Genomic DNA, 13,797 nt, shown 5'->3' with positions numbered 1-13,797 from the left:
GGCTAACTTGAGGAAAGCAGGCGACTGATCTAAGCTCGTGCTGTACTCCAAAAAATGTTGGTTCATATATTGAGTGTTGTTGACGAAGGTATAAGGATGGGCAATTTTTACTGCCATGAATTTTTCTGCGACTGCTTAAAAGCAGAGAAGATCTTGTCTTAATTGACTCATCAAAAAGTAATGCTCCCTCATAATTTAAAATAAAAACTGAGAAAACTGGAAATATTCAGCAGATCAGGCACTTGCCGAGAAGGAGTATAGTTAACATTTGAAGTTGGAAATTTTCCTTACTCTGCACGTGTTGCATGACTTGCTGAGTTTTTCAGCATTTTCTGTTTTGATTTCACGTATCCAGTATCTAAGCTTTTTAATTTTCATTTAATATATTAAAGGATTTCAATTTATAAATCTAAATCAAAATTAGTCTTCAAATCATTAAAATTATTTGCTAATTCCTTATTAATAGTGAAAAATATCACTAAATAGAACTGTGGCTCAGTCAGTCAGTGCATCAGCAAGTAATTTTTAAGTAAGTAATGGCTGACTATGCATTTGAATAGAAAGTGTTTTTGGTTAATTGTAACAAAATGTTATCGATCATTTGGATTAATTCAGTGCAGTGATTGCTTGAACAGGTATATGATTACAGACGAAAGGCTGAATGACTTCAATATTATAATTTGAAGGGTTTAAGTTTAATTATGTAAAATAAACTAGTGCCACTTCATCCTGTGAAAATAATGCCACAGCTTTTGAAATTATTGCCTTCATTGCAAACTTTGTTCCTGTGCGTTTTTTTTGTACCCTATGTACATAAAGATTTATCTGATTTAAATTTCCTGACCATTTTTATTGGAAAAGAATCTGCAACAGTATTCTCTTTGCAAGGCAGAATTGAACATTGCTACTATCTGTATTTTATGGTAGTTGAGCATGGACATACAGTAAATGAAGGATTCCAGTTAGTTTTAAATTGGATTTTTAGCTAATGTTACAACTTGGCAATAAACTTTGACACTCTCTGGAAGATCCGTGCCTGTGTACCGTTCATTGGACATTTATCCTGTTTTGTATTTACACTGTGCTTGTCCTATTTCTTATTTGCTCTGTATGCATTGTATATCAATTTTCTCTAGTGACAATGAATATATCGCAGTAAGGAATTGCTGTGAATTTCCGTGAATGCACATACGTGTGTATTTATCTTGCATTGTATTTAGCATTTGAAGCAAGAACTTGGAATAACAATCGGTTATTACAAGGCTTTTTTGATAGTCTACAAGCATGCAGTTATATCAAGAGGCTCTTCTTCAGTCTACGTACAGGCTGTTCATTTGTATTTGTGATATGTACTTTTATTCAAGTGTGCATTTGCAGTATCAATTAATACTGGGAGCCTCTGCAATCAATTCAGTGTAATCTTACACACTAATTCTCTTTATAGCTGAAAACCCAATTACAGGTCAAAGCTGACTTAATATGAATTTGCTATAATCAAATATTCTAAACTAAGTACTTATTTAACATCTGCTATTTTCATCAATTTAATTGAAGGCTACAGATATAAGCAATAGATCAAAATGTTTCCTCTTTAGCCAGTTTAATTACTGCATCATTTCTAAAAATCCTGAAATAAATTTCAAGGTTTTGCCAAAAATAAACTTCCTTTCCAACTCTTTCCTGATGCTGGAAAAGCAAATCTATGAGTTGTTTTTGATGAGTGCCTGATAACATTCTTTATGATCCCAGTTTAGTCCTGCTTTTAACAAATAGTTTAATAATATTTTAACTGAATTAGATCTATCCTGCACAGTGTTGTAAATCAGTTTCTTCAAATACTAGAGTAACCTAGTAAGCTAATGTTGTGTGTTGCAGTCTGCGTTCAGCAGCACAAGCAGAAATTTCTGTTTAATCAGCTCCTCTACCAGGTCTCCATTGCTCAGAGGAATTGGAAAAAGGTGAGATTTACCCTCTCCTGAAATTCTGGGATAAAGTTACTTTTCTTGTCTTTCTTGTTGCACCTCATTTCTGGCATCAATGTTGATGTCCACAGATTGGATAATTCCTCTCATAATTTAAAACAATGTGCTCTTCTTCAATGCGGATTAAGTTTGTTTTGGGGAAAATATTGTTCCAGGCAAATAAGTTAAACCACAAAAATGTTCAAATATCTAGTTACTTATGTTTTGCTTTACCTGTGGTGGACTGGGCTGTATCCACTACTTTTTGTAGGCTTTTCTCTTCAAGGTCATTGATGTTTCCACACCAGGCTGTGAGGCAGCCTGTCGATACGCTGTCAACCACACATCTATAGAAGTTTGTCAGAGTTTTTGAGGAGAAGCTGAATCTTCATGAATCTTCATAAATTTCAAAGAAAGTAGGGGCATTACTGTGCTTATTTCATAATGGCACTTACGAGCTGCACCCGTTCAGACCCTTTGAAATGATAATACCGAAGAATTTGAAGTTGCTGATCCTCTCCACCTCTGATCTCCTGATAAGGACTGGCTCATGGACCTTTGGTTTCTTGGTCTTGCTGTCATTGAGTGAGAGGCAATCTCCTTCCTGTATGATGACACATCACCACCTTTGATTTGGCCGATGACAGTGGTATTGTCAGCAAACTTAAATATAGCATTGGCATTGTGCTTAGCCACACAGTCATAAGTATAAAGCAAGTAGAGGAGGAGACTAAGCACACGGTCTTGTGATGCACTTGTGCTGATGGAGATTGTGGGGGAGATGTGGTTACCAATCCGAACTGACTGGGGTCTGCGAGTGAGGAAATCGAGGATCCAATTGCACAAGGAGGTATTGAGACCTAGGTCTTAAAACCTATTGATTAATTTTGAGGGATGATAGTATTGAATGTTGAACCGTTGTCAATGAAGAGCATCCTGATGTATGCATCTTCACTATCCAGCTGTTCAAGGGTTGAGTGAAGAGCCAATGAAATGGCATCTGCTGTTAACCTTTTGGGATGGTAGGCAAATTGGAGTGGATCCAAGTCGCTTCTCAGGCAGGAGTTGATATGTTTCATCACCAACCTCTCAAAGCACTTCATCACAGTGGATGTAAGTGCTGCTTGATGATAGTGAGGCAGGTTTCCATGTTCTCCTTAGGCACTGATATAATTGAAGTCTGCTTGAAGCATCTGGGTACCTCACACTGCTGAAGCAAGAGGTTAAAGATATCAGTGAGCACGCCAGCCACAGATCTGTAGTACTTGGCCAGGTACCCTGTCTGGGCTGGGAGACGGATGTCACCAGGTTATTGGGGGCTGTTTTGAGTTTGCAAAAATGCCTCCATGCTATGACAGTCGAAAAGACATTGAGCTCATCTGGGAACAAAACCTTGTCAGCTATGTCACTTGGTTTCACTTTGTAGGAGGTGATAGCATCCAAGCCCTGGCACTGCTTTTGAGCAACCTTAAATGTTTCGGGTTTGGTCTGGAGCTGCCACCTTGCAGGTGAGATGGCTTACTGGAGATCATACCGGGGATACTTGTACTTTACTTGGTCACCAAACTTTAATGTCCCTGATCGGGCCGTCAGCAGATAACGAAACTGGTGGTTCATCCAGGGTTTCTTGTTGGGGAAGACTGAATGATTTTTTGAGGACACGCAGCTGGTTCTACATGGTGTGGAATGTTAGACTGAACTTGTTTCACTGGAACTGGGAAAGATTGGGGACGATAAGTTTTGAACATGACAAAGATGGAAGGGAGGGGAAAAAAAACAAAAAGAGAGTGTTTGTGTAAAGCAGTGGGGAAAACGAAGATATAATGGTGCAAGGTAATAATGAAAATAAATGCCAGAGATACTCACATATCCAGTATCTTTTTTTTGCTTGAAGATTCAAAAGCTGAGTGCTGAAGAAAGGAAAACAAATAGGAATCACAAAATTGAAATCTAGAAAATTTGTTAGGGTGTTTTATAGAACTGAAGAAGTAACAAGCTTAAACAATTTAGATTTTCTATTAACTTTGTAAAAATTATGAATTTATAATGCTGTTTGCAATATAACATTTCATTTGAAACAATCAGTTGCCTACTTTCTTGACGATCATGCTGCTATTGTGTGAAAAATTGGGAGGCAGCAAAACAATCAAAGCAAGAGGATCATGACCCCCATTAGATACTTTACTCCGACACGTTCAGAGTGTCGGTGCAAGTGACTGCAGGGAATGACTTCAACTGTAATGTACCGAATCTTCCCTCCTCCCGCTTATATTTGATCATGTCTGACCTGCTTCGGGTACGTACTGTGAGACTGTGACTCCTCCAAACACGCGGCTGGGCTCCTTGAACGCGCTGCGGGAGCGCGCTCGCTCCCGAATGTTGTGAATCAAACTTTTTAAGGTTGTGCCCGTTCGGAGTCGGGAGTTTAATCTTACACGTAGCGACAGCGGGAGAGGGAAGCGGAGCTTGCAAAAATAAAATCCACGGCATAAGTAATACCCATACCGAGCCAAGCGGGCTGAGGTAAGGTTGTTGCGGGCTAGAGAGGACCCAGAGACGAGTTGGTGCGGGCTGGAGAATCGAGAGGCGAGGGAGAGCGCGGGGTTGGATACATTGACCTCGATACATTGTTTCAGCTGGAGCGGCTCTTCCTGATCAGTAACATCAGGTAACAGCGCGGCTTCTTCAAACTGCCCATCGAGCTGGGCTCGCCTCCGGCGCTCTGTGTGTGCGTGTGTATCTCTCTGACTGTCGGGGTGTTTATTGTGATGGTTTTTCTTTATTTATTGATTTGCGGTGTGCCTTTGGACGGATAGAGCGTGGTCCATCTGAAACTGAATCCAGTTTATGTTTGTTTGTTTTCTGGGGGGAGAGGTTGTGGGTGACGGGGTGTTATTCAGACTTCAAACAGCCGATTGGCGAGGGGGATAAAAATCAAGCCTCCCTTTTTTTCCCCGGCACCGGGAAGGGGGCGGCAGAGGCAGTGGGGCTGTCGTTGGGTTTAAGGTTGCTGTTTAACTGAACTCGCAATGATTTGGTGGTGGTTGTTATTTTTGACCCATTGTTCGGCTTCTAGATTCGGGAACGGTTAGTAGATTGGCACTGAGGGAGCTGGAATGGCCCCGTTTATTACCCTCGCTCCCACCCAGCCCCCCCGTGGCCGATGAGACAGTTGGGATTGTTGGCATCTCGGAGCGTTTCGGCTTTGCCTTCTCCCGTAGATTCATTGTTGCTTTGTTTGGCTGCGAGCACGTGGTGCTCTGGCGGCGCGGCCCTGAATCGCTGCTCCACTTACATCCCTGCATTGTATGATCGGGTGTATATCAAAGCAACCCCACCACGGGCAAGGGCTTGGGAGGTGGTCTGAGGGGGGGGGGGGACCCAGCTTTTGTATCTGCTGCAGAATCTAAGCACAGGGTGAAAGATGTGCCTGATTTCACCCCCCCCCCATCCCGCGCAGTAGCTTGACTGTGCTCTCTCGTCTACCAGAGTAACCCGTGCGGTTTTAGTGGGGCATGAGGCAAAGAAACATTGTACCCTTTCGACCGCTGGTTTTCAAAAAAATATATCGCGGCCTCAACTGGGAAGTTTCCCCGGTATTAAGTTCGCGATCTTCTAAGTTTCCAAATGGATTTGAGATGTAAATTGAAAACTTAGCGTATGCAACCTTTTATTCTAGGCGTTAGATCACAGCATATGGCCTTTACCCACAGCCCCAGTGTCAGCCAAATGCTCCCCTTGTCCATCTGCCAGTGGACTTGGCACATCCTAGACAGGGGCGGTGATCCTTTTTTTTGAGAGCGTGGACTCAAATTTTTTTAAAAAAATCTCGCCTGCCATGGTAATTTTAAACAGGGATAATCATTGATAATTAACGATAATTTGAACTTCTATAAGGAAAATCGATTACTCCTGTTGCTTACTTAAATGTATCAGTGTTACTATTAATATAAGTATAACAGAGGCAGATTGAAATAAATGAAGCATTTTAGAAAATCCATTCAAATAATTAATATTAATTATTTAAAAAGGCAAGAAAAAAATCACTTCTAAATAGTACTGTTATTGTACCTCATAACATAAGAAATGTGAAATTAAATATTCATGGAGGTGCTAAACTATCTACTGTATTTACCATTGTTACCACGAATATCCAGTGTTCAAGCAGGAACAACAGAAAAATTGTAAGCAGAGCTGAATCGTTTACTATCCAAATACTGGTGTGTACACCCAGACCACGAGGTTTTCAAGATGTAACATCCAACGTCACATGTTCTCACAACCGTCTAGTTAGCGCCAAGCTGGTGTGAGATGTTTCCTGTGAAGTCATCTCACTGCTCTTGTGTTGTTTTAAAAACAATCATTCCCTGCTTCATTTGTCCGTAAAGATGATCATTGTGCATGTTATTTTATTATGGGTGGGGTTTAAGAATCAAAGGTGGCTCTGCGCGCCGCGTGTCAATGCAATTTATGTGCATAGGCTTGCCAACCCTGTTCGGCATATCTCTGCATGTGATAGGGTTAAGATGAGCCCTCGGTTGATGGATTGTAACTGGTATGTGAATTTAAAGTGTGCATTATCTTGAACAATCTTCTGAAAAAGTATTTCCCATCTGGACATGAGTACCTTCTATACATGAGAGCAATTATCTGCTCCCTTTTCACTAGTAAAAGCCTGAGCAATAACTGAGATGGTGAGATGTTTTTCCATGTAGTTATTTCTTGGATGGGTTTATGTTTGCTGACATTATCAACTAGTGGTCAGTTGACAAAACTTGACATGTTGCTTTATAATTATTATGGTCATTATGTGCCGTGGCATATGATGTGGACGATCATGGTCCCATGACCATGATTGATCTTTGCAAATTTTTCTACAGAAGGGGCTTGCCATTGCCGCCTTCTAGGGAGTCTTTATAAGACTGGTAACCCCCCTACCCGGCCATTGTCAAGCAACACACACAAAATGCTGAGTTCCTCCAGCACTATGTGTGCATTGCTTGGATTTCCAGCATCTGCATATTTTCTCTTGTTTGTAATCCAGCCATTATCAGCACTCTTCAGAGATTGTCTGCCCGGCGTCAGTGGTCGCATAACCAGGTCTTGTGATAAGCACCAGATGCTCATACGACCATCCGCCACCTGCTCTTGTGGCTTCCCGTGACCTTGATCGGCAGGTGTTACACCTTGCGCAAGGGTGACCTGCAGGCTAGCAGAGGGAAGGAGCGCCTTCCACCTCCTCCACCCGCCATCCCTGCTTTACAATATGCAATAGTTAAACGTACATCTGAAGTATGTCACTTTCCTATGGTCTAGATGACCAGAAATGAAAGCAAAGATTTGGGAGAGTCGGAATTTCTTATCCTCTCTGTATCTGTGAAGGTACATAGGACTTCGAACACAGTGTAAATAAAACAATCCACTGATAAAGCTGTAGTGCAGTGTTTTGACCCAAAATGTTGATAATTCCTTCACCCCACAGATTCTCCTCAATTGACTGAGTTCCTCCTACTGTTCATCCAGATTCTGGCATCTGCAGTCTCTTGTGTCTCCGTTGGTAATAGTACTGAGCAGTGCTATTTGCAAATACTCTCAGTAATTGGGAATGAAAATTCTAATTTAGCAAAACAATTTTGTTTTCCATTTGGTAGAACAACGCAACAGTGTAATGGCACTTCTCTTTCACAACTAATTCCAGTCCATTTAAAACATTCCAGGTAATTAATTAATTTGTGCTCATCTTAGAAATTGGTTGAAGATTGTACCCCATAGTAATGTAACCAAGAAAAAATTGTGCTCATAATTTGGTTTAGATTTGTTCAACACCAGTATAAAGTTCTGCTGATAGGTCAAACACCTTAAAGTTTAAAGTTGCATCTCAGCCACTATTCTGAAATCTACTAGGTGTACAATGAACCACCCTTGGCTTTCAACATATTCTTCCTAGCAACCAGGGGATCTTTTCTGGTAAACATCAGTAAAGGGTAGCTTGGCAGGTTAGACCTGGAATGGAAATAATTTTTTAAAAAAGCTTGACTTAATCATGGAATGCTAATGGTGGTAAGAAGTAAAGTCTCTTGAGTATTTTTTTTTGTAATGAAAATGTTAGGAATCTGAAATAATAGTAAAAAATGCTGGAAGAACTCAGCAGGTCGGTTGTATCTATGGAGAAGAATGGGGCTTTGCAGGCTGAGACCAGGCATTTCTTTTGATTCCTAGTTTTGATAAAGGCTTGCATTCCCAGAAATGGCAACTGTATCTCTTTCCACAGATGCTGCCTGACTTGAGATTTTCTAGCAGTTTATAATTGTTGTTAATGCTTGATGCATCTTTTGGCTTGATTTAGTCTGGAAGTTCATGCTGAGTGAAATAACTTGGCTCCGAGTAACATTTCTCGCCTCTAAGAAAACACCTAAATGCTAAACAGCCTATGAAATGGTGTTGAAACAAAATCACTTTTCTAATAATTGTAACAAACTGCATTGAGATAAAGATTAGAGTTCCTTAATAAGATATTGTTGAAAAATAAATATTAGGCAAAAGATTAGGAGAACTTGTTCTTAGATGCGTCTTGATAAGCTGTGATGTTTTGATCTAATGAAAACAGTGCATGCAGAATTATTTGTGAATATTATGGAAACTTACTTTAAGTTCGCTACTATTTAGAGAAGTGTGGTGTTTGATAGAGAAAGCCAAACAATCAGAAGGGAAGCAATTTTTGTATCATTGGTCCCTTTATCAAGTTTTCATTTTGATGCTTTACTTGGAATGGAGGGACAGTGGCTGAGCCTTTCTTCGTGAACTGAGTGCATGGCACAAATTCACGTCTGTGATTCCCACTGTATTACCCGACTGATTGATTCTTGTGGTTATGACTCTAGAAATTCTTGATTCAAATCCACTCCTGGGATCTGAATCTGTCATCTAGACTTAAACTACAGGAATGAAGTACCATATCCTGTAGGCATGGCCAGTGTAGCCATCCTGTAGCCCTTCCTTCTCAGGCAGACGTGAAAAAAAAATCCATTACATTATTTAAAGATCAGCAGAGGAGTTTCCCAGGTATTTTGACCAACATTTATCCCCCAACTAAAGTTTACCACATTTTGTCATTTAAACATTGCTGCTTTTTGAGGCATTGAACAGTGGTTTCTGTTGAATGCTACAGTGCTTTACAATGCACTGCCATCATAAAAAAAGTTTTTAATCATTGACTAGACTACATTTCCATATCATCAAATGAATGGTGACTATCCAAGAACAGAATTTCTTTGTAACTTCTAGTTTATATAAGTCAAAGTCTCATCATCGCTCTTAAATTTGAAGTTCTGTTGCTTAAGCCATTGCAGTTATACGATATTTGTGTGATAATGGTGCAATATACGTTAGGATCGTGTAATCCCCCCTCCCCTGCCAGGTATATGTGGAAAAGTGAGGCTTGGTGAAAGCCTATGGACATGTGTCAGAGACTGTCCCTATGATTTACACTGTTGTTTCAGAATAGTAATGGAAATGGCTTGTGACATACTTTTTGTTCCCTAGCCTAATATCACAATATTTGCCTCTGTAAAATATAATATGAAAATACCTTAAATACTTGTTTAAAAATTTACTTTTTGACAAACTTGCTAAGAAATTTACAGTCCTACAATTTGAATGGGACATTAAAAGGAACCATGTGGTTCTGGTGACCAGTAAGATATTTATGATGGGATCTGAAGGAAACAGAGGTGGTTTTCTGGAACCAGAGTCAATATTCCTTTCTCAAACAAGAGCACCACAAACACATGAGCTGGTCATTAATTTTCTTGTGGGATGTTCTGTGCTAAATAATGTCAGCCTGATATTTACATGAAAACAATTACTGCAGTTTGTTTTGGAATTAGAGTTTTGGGACATTTAGCAGAAAAACATTTATGTAACATCCCCTGTTTACCTGCTGCATGTTTTGCATATTTGATATCCAGCAAAGTTTCTATTTTGAAGATTTTCCTCTTTAAATTTAGAATGAATGTTTTTTTGGTTACAAGACTATTAATTTTCATTAAATAGCAGTTACGCTGGCAGACAATGAAGCAACAGCATATTAACAGTTCATTCTCACTCAGTTTGTTTCTGGAGACAGTATGTAATCAATCTAAGGAATGTAATGGTCAGTTGACCCTATCTGGTAGTTGTCATTAATAAACTAATTTACCTGTATTAGATTTGATTTCAGATTTACTTAGCACATGGACATTGAAACATACGGTGAAATGTGATAACACACATAAAAGTTGCTGGTGAATGCAGCAGGCCAGGCAGCATCTCCATTTGCTTTAACAACCAGTGCACCCAAGAATGTGCTGGAGGTTGTACGCAAATGTTGCCACACATTCCAGCAACAATGTAGCATGCACATAATGCTCAGCAACGTACCACACAACAAAACAGAACATACCAAGCAACAACAGGAAAATGAGCCCCATTCTTCCATCCACATACACAGTCCTGTAACCCCAGGACAGGCCATCCTTGGCTTCCAACCTCCAGCATACTCATGGCTTTGCAGACATTGGGCCCCGACTCCCCCAGTGGACTTGCAGAGATTCACAGTGGGGTCAGGTCATTGAAACTCGACTGGACGTCTGTTAGACATTTTGGGCTTCGATCCGGGCCGCTGGTCGCCCTTGCAGCTTCGATCTTTCTTTGGTATCAGGGCTCACAAATGAGGACGGATGAGGAGCCTGGAAGAGCGTCCGAACTCCAGGCCTCAAAGGGCGAGCTTGCAGATGTGGGGACCCCGAAAACTAGGCCTTGAACTCCAGTCTCACCGCTGCTCTGCAAATGCGGAGTTGGAGCTTAGACTTTGCGCTCTGGCCTGTCCTCCAGTTCCCCCACATCTGTTCTTGACCACTAACTCCCCTCGCTGTCCCTATGAACCTTTTAGAAAAAAACCTAAAAACTAACAAAATCTGAACCGGAACCGAGCTGGAGACTGCAGCTCAGCACCATCTTGAGCAGACACTTACATGTGTCATTACACAAGTTTTCTCTGCAGATAATTTTGGATAATGATCCATGTAAAACATCTTGACTTCAGTTTGCTCAGTCATGATTTCATATTTACAGTGCTTAAATAATACAGTGGTTGCATTTTATCTCAATCCTAAATTACCTTTGTGATCGAGTAACCTGACAAAATATTATGTATTACAGATTTTAAAGCTATACGTGATGACCAAGATGCACTAGATTAGGACACAATCTGGTTTACAAACTCTATCCACCTGATTGCTCAGAACCTTTTCAACTGATCTTCATCTTGTTCCTGGTCCACAATGCAGAACTGTCCTTAATACAACCCAAATTTGGAGATATCTTGGGAAGCTGTTAGTGTGACTTGTGAAAAGTAGAAAAAAAAACACGATGGCGATAATTACTAGTCAGTCAGATGTGGAGTTGGGTATAGGTGAGAGAATTTTACCACCAGAAATATCTTGCAATCTCCTTTTGCTGTATTTAAATTATTTCTTATATGGTTCTATAGGTTGTCTTAGAAATTTATTCTGATATCTCCATGTGAAAAGCATCTTGCTCGGCCTAAACATGATCTGTTACTAATTTGAGCATCTGTCTCTGTCCTATTCCCATGGCTTAATTAGAAGTAATGTTCCAAACTATCCTTTGTAAAATTATATCTTCTTTTCTGTCCATGACATTGAGCTCTATTCTTTTCTGTCAGATGGGTCCTCAATGCTAGCAATCTGCTTTATGGCTCAGCTTTATTTTGCCTCCAGTATTTGAATGTTTCTTTTCCTTAATCACTTCAACTGGATGCAATAATAAAGATGTTGCTGTTGAGTTGAGTTCCTCTCTGCACCTTGTGTCGCATTGGGAGGCAACCTTGCCGTTTCTTTAGCATTTATTTGTTTTTTTGCGAGGGCAAGCTGCTAGCTCGGTGCTCAACCCAGCACGGACAGAAAGCTTGCAAGGATCCGGCCAGATTAGAACCCGGGGCCACTCGCCTCGCAGTCTGGTGCAGATGCCACTACCTCACCGGCTGGCTTAATAAAAATGTAGTATATTGTATAATTTTGAAATAAACTCTGTGGTTAACTAGCATAGAATGATTTTTAAAATTCTGAATTGGCTCTTACTGCATCCTAATTTAGGTGCTAAATTTGAACAGAAAGTGAACAAAAAATTATTCTGTTTCTTGGAACAAAACAGTGACATTCATTCTGATAAGCAAGATAAAATCAGTTTCCATTATTTCTACTTGTCCACCACACATAAATAGATGTGGAGATAAGACAAAAAACGCTAAGGTGTATTTGTATGAGAAACTTCACTGTTATTTACATTTATGCATTTTCATTTCAGAATATTTACCTGCTTTGATATTTTCCTCTTTAACTAGGTACTGTGTAAGGTTGAAAATGAATGTAACTAAGTATCACGTGAGGATCAAATTCAATGTGTCCAAAAAATATTGTAAATGAAGTATTGGTAGTTAATGCCAAAAATATAGTTTGTTCTTGAACACAGTGATATTCAGCATGATTGTTTTTTGCCCTTCAACAGGTTTGGGTAAATTGATCAACATGATTTGCAAAACAAATTGTAACTGGAACTGTATATTTTCTGAAGTGTCGAGCTCATCTCTCAAAGCCTGTGTACTGCCCATACCTGGCAGTCATTACTAACCCATTTTACACCATCAGGTCAGCACTTGCTTTCTGGACAAAGTTACCTGTGATGTTGCCTTTTTTAAAATCCTTAACTGTGGGTTAGGGCAGTGGAGGCAAGGTAAGAAATTACTTACTTTGACAAGATAATTAAATTTACCAAAAATGATAATCAGAATATCTGCCCTTTGTAAACTTAACAATCCTGTGGCTCATCTAGTGAGAATTATAGCTCAATTAAAAGCTGTAAAGATCTCTTTTAGAACACTTAATGCAAATTAAAGTGGTTGCAATTTTACGCAAATCGCTAGTGTAAAGGCCAAAATAATACCTCCTTTTGTGGTAAATCTCACCTAGAATGGCTGGAAGCTTCGGGTTCATGGCAGTCCTCAGACCACAAACTGAGTAATTTTCAATTTTTTATTCACTTGCTGTTCTCCAACTCTAAGTCACCCGAGCAGCTGTTCTTCCCACATGTGCTCCCTTTGTCTGAGTGACAGTTGCATGTACAGTTTGAACAATATATTTTCCTTCCTTACTTTTAAAAAAAAGTGCACAAGGGTAAATTTAGATTGCTTTTATACAGCATTTCTTGTTTTTGCAAGCTTGGTCCTTTGCAGTTTAATTGGTGCTTGCTTCTTGATGTGAAATTAGCTTTACCTGTGGAATTGAAACCAGAAACCGAACATCATCTCTTTTTCGCTGTAATAATTAATCAGACCATGAAGACTCAATTTTTCTTTCTGCACACATGATTCCTTTCCACTGTTGTTCTTTGATTAATACAGCACCTCAGATCTCTGGCATACTTTCAGTTTAAGATTTAACCAGTTGGTGAAAATCAGGTATCATTTTTGATTTTATACTTTCATTCTGGCCGCTCCTTTCCTCCTTTCCAGGTGTCAACCCAAAATATCAACTGTCCCATTTCTCTCCATAGAATCCACCTGACCTGCCGAGCTCCTCCAGCATTTTGTGTGTTGCTGCAGATTTTCAGCATCTGCAGTCTTTTTTGTGTCTTTGTTTTGCTTCCATACTGTGAAGTGTCTTTGAGGTATGCCTGCTTTGAAGATGTTTCCCTCTTCTCACCAGGAGCTCTGTGAGACCCTCTCACTGCTGCCTATCACTAATCTCTGTTCTCCTGGGCTCTTCACCACCCTCCCCCA

At 39.9% G+C, this 13,797-nt stretch overlaps 1 protein-coding gene across 5 annotated transcripts in view; it reads left to right on the top strand.

The window, feature by feature from the left end:
* Positions 1–13,797, top strand: part of rnf44 (ring finger protein 44) — a 157,734-nt gene that overhangs the window by 80,502 nt on the left and 63,435 nt on the right. Inside the window, exon 1 of one of the 5 annotated variants that reach the window (XM_072263779.1) lies at positions 4,374–4,629. The exons of the other annotated variants lie outside the window; for them this stretch is intronic. The gene's annotated coding sequence lies outside the window, so the exon portion shown is untranslated. Of the gene's footprint in view, positions 1–4,373; positions 4,630–13,797 lie in introns of those variants that run through there. 5 annotated transcript variants of the gene reach the window in all.

The sequence above is a fragment of the Mobula birostris genome, chromosome 7 (genome assembly GCF_030028105.1).
Source record: "Mobula birostris isolate sMobBir1 chromosome 7, sMobBir1.hap1, whole genome shotgun sequence".
In the NCBI taxonomy this organism is placed as follows: Eukaryota; Metazoa; Chordata; class Chondrichthyes; order Myliobatiformes; family Myliobatidae; genus Mobula; species Mobula birostris.
This window is presented reverse-complemented; position numbering and strand designations above follow the sequence as displayed.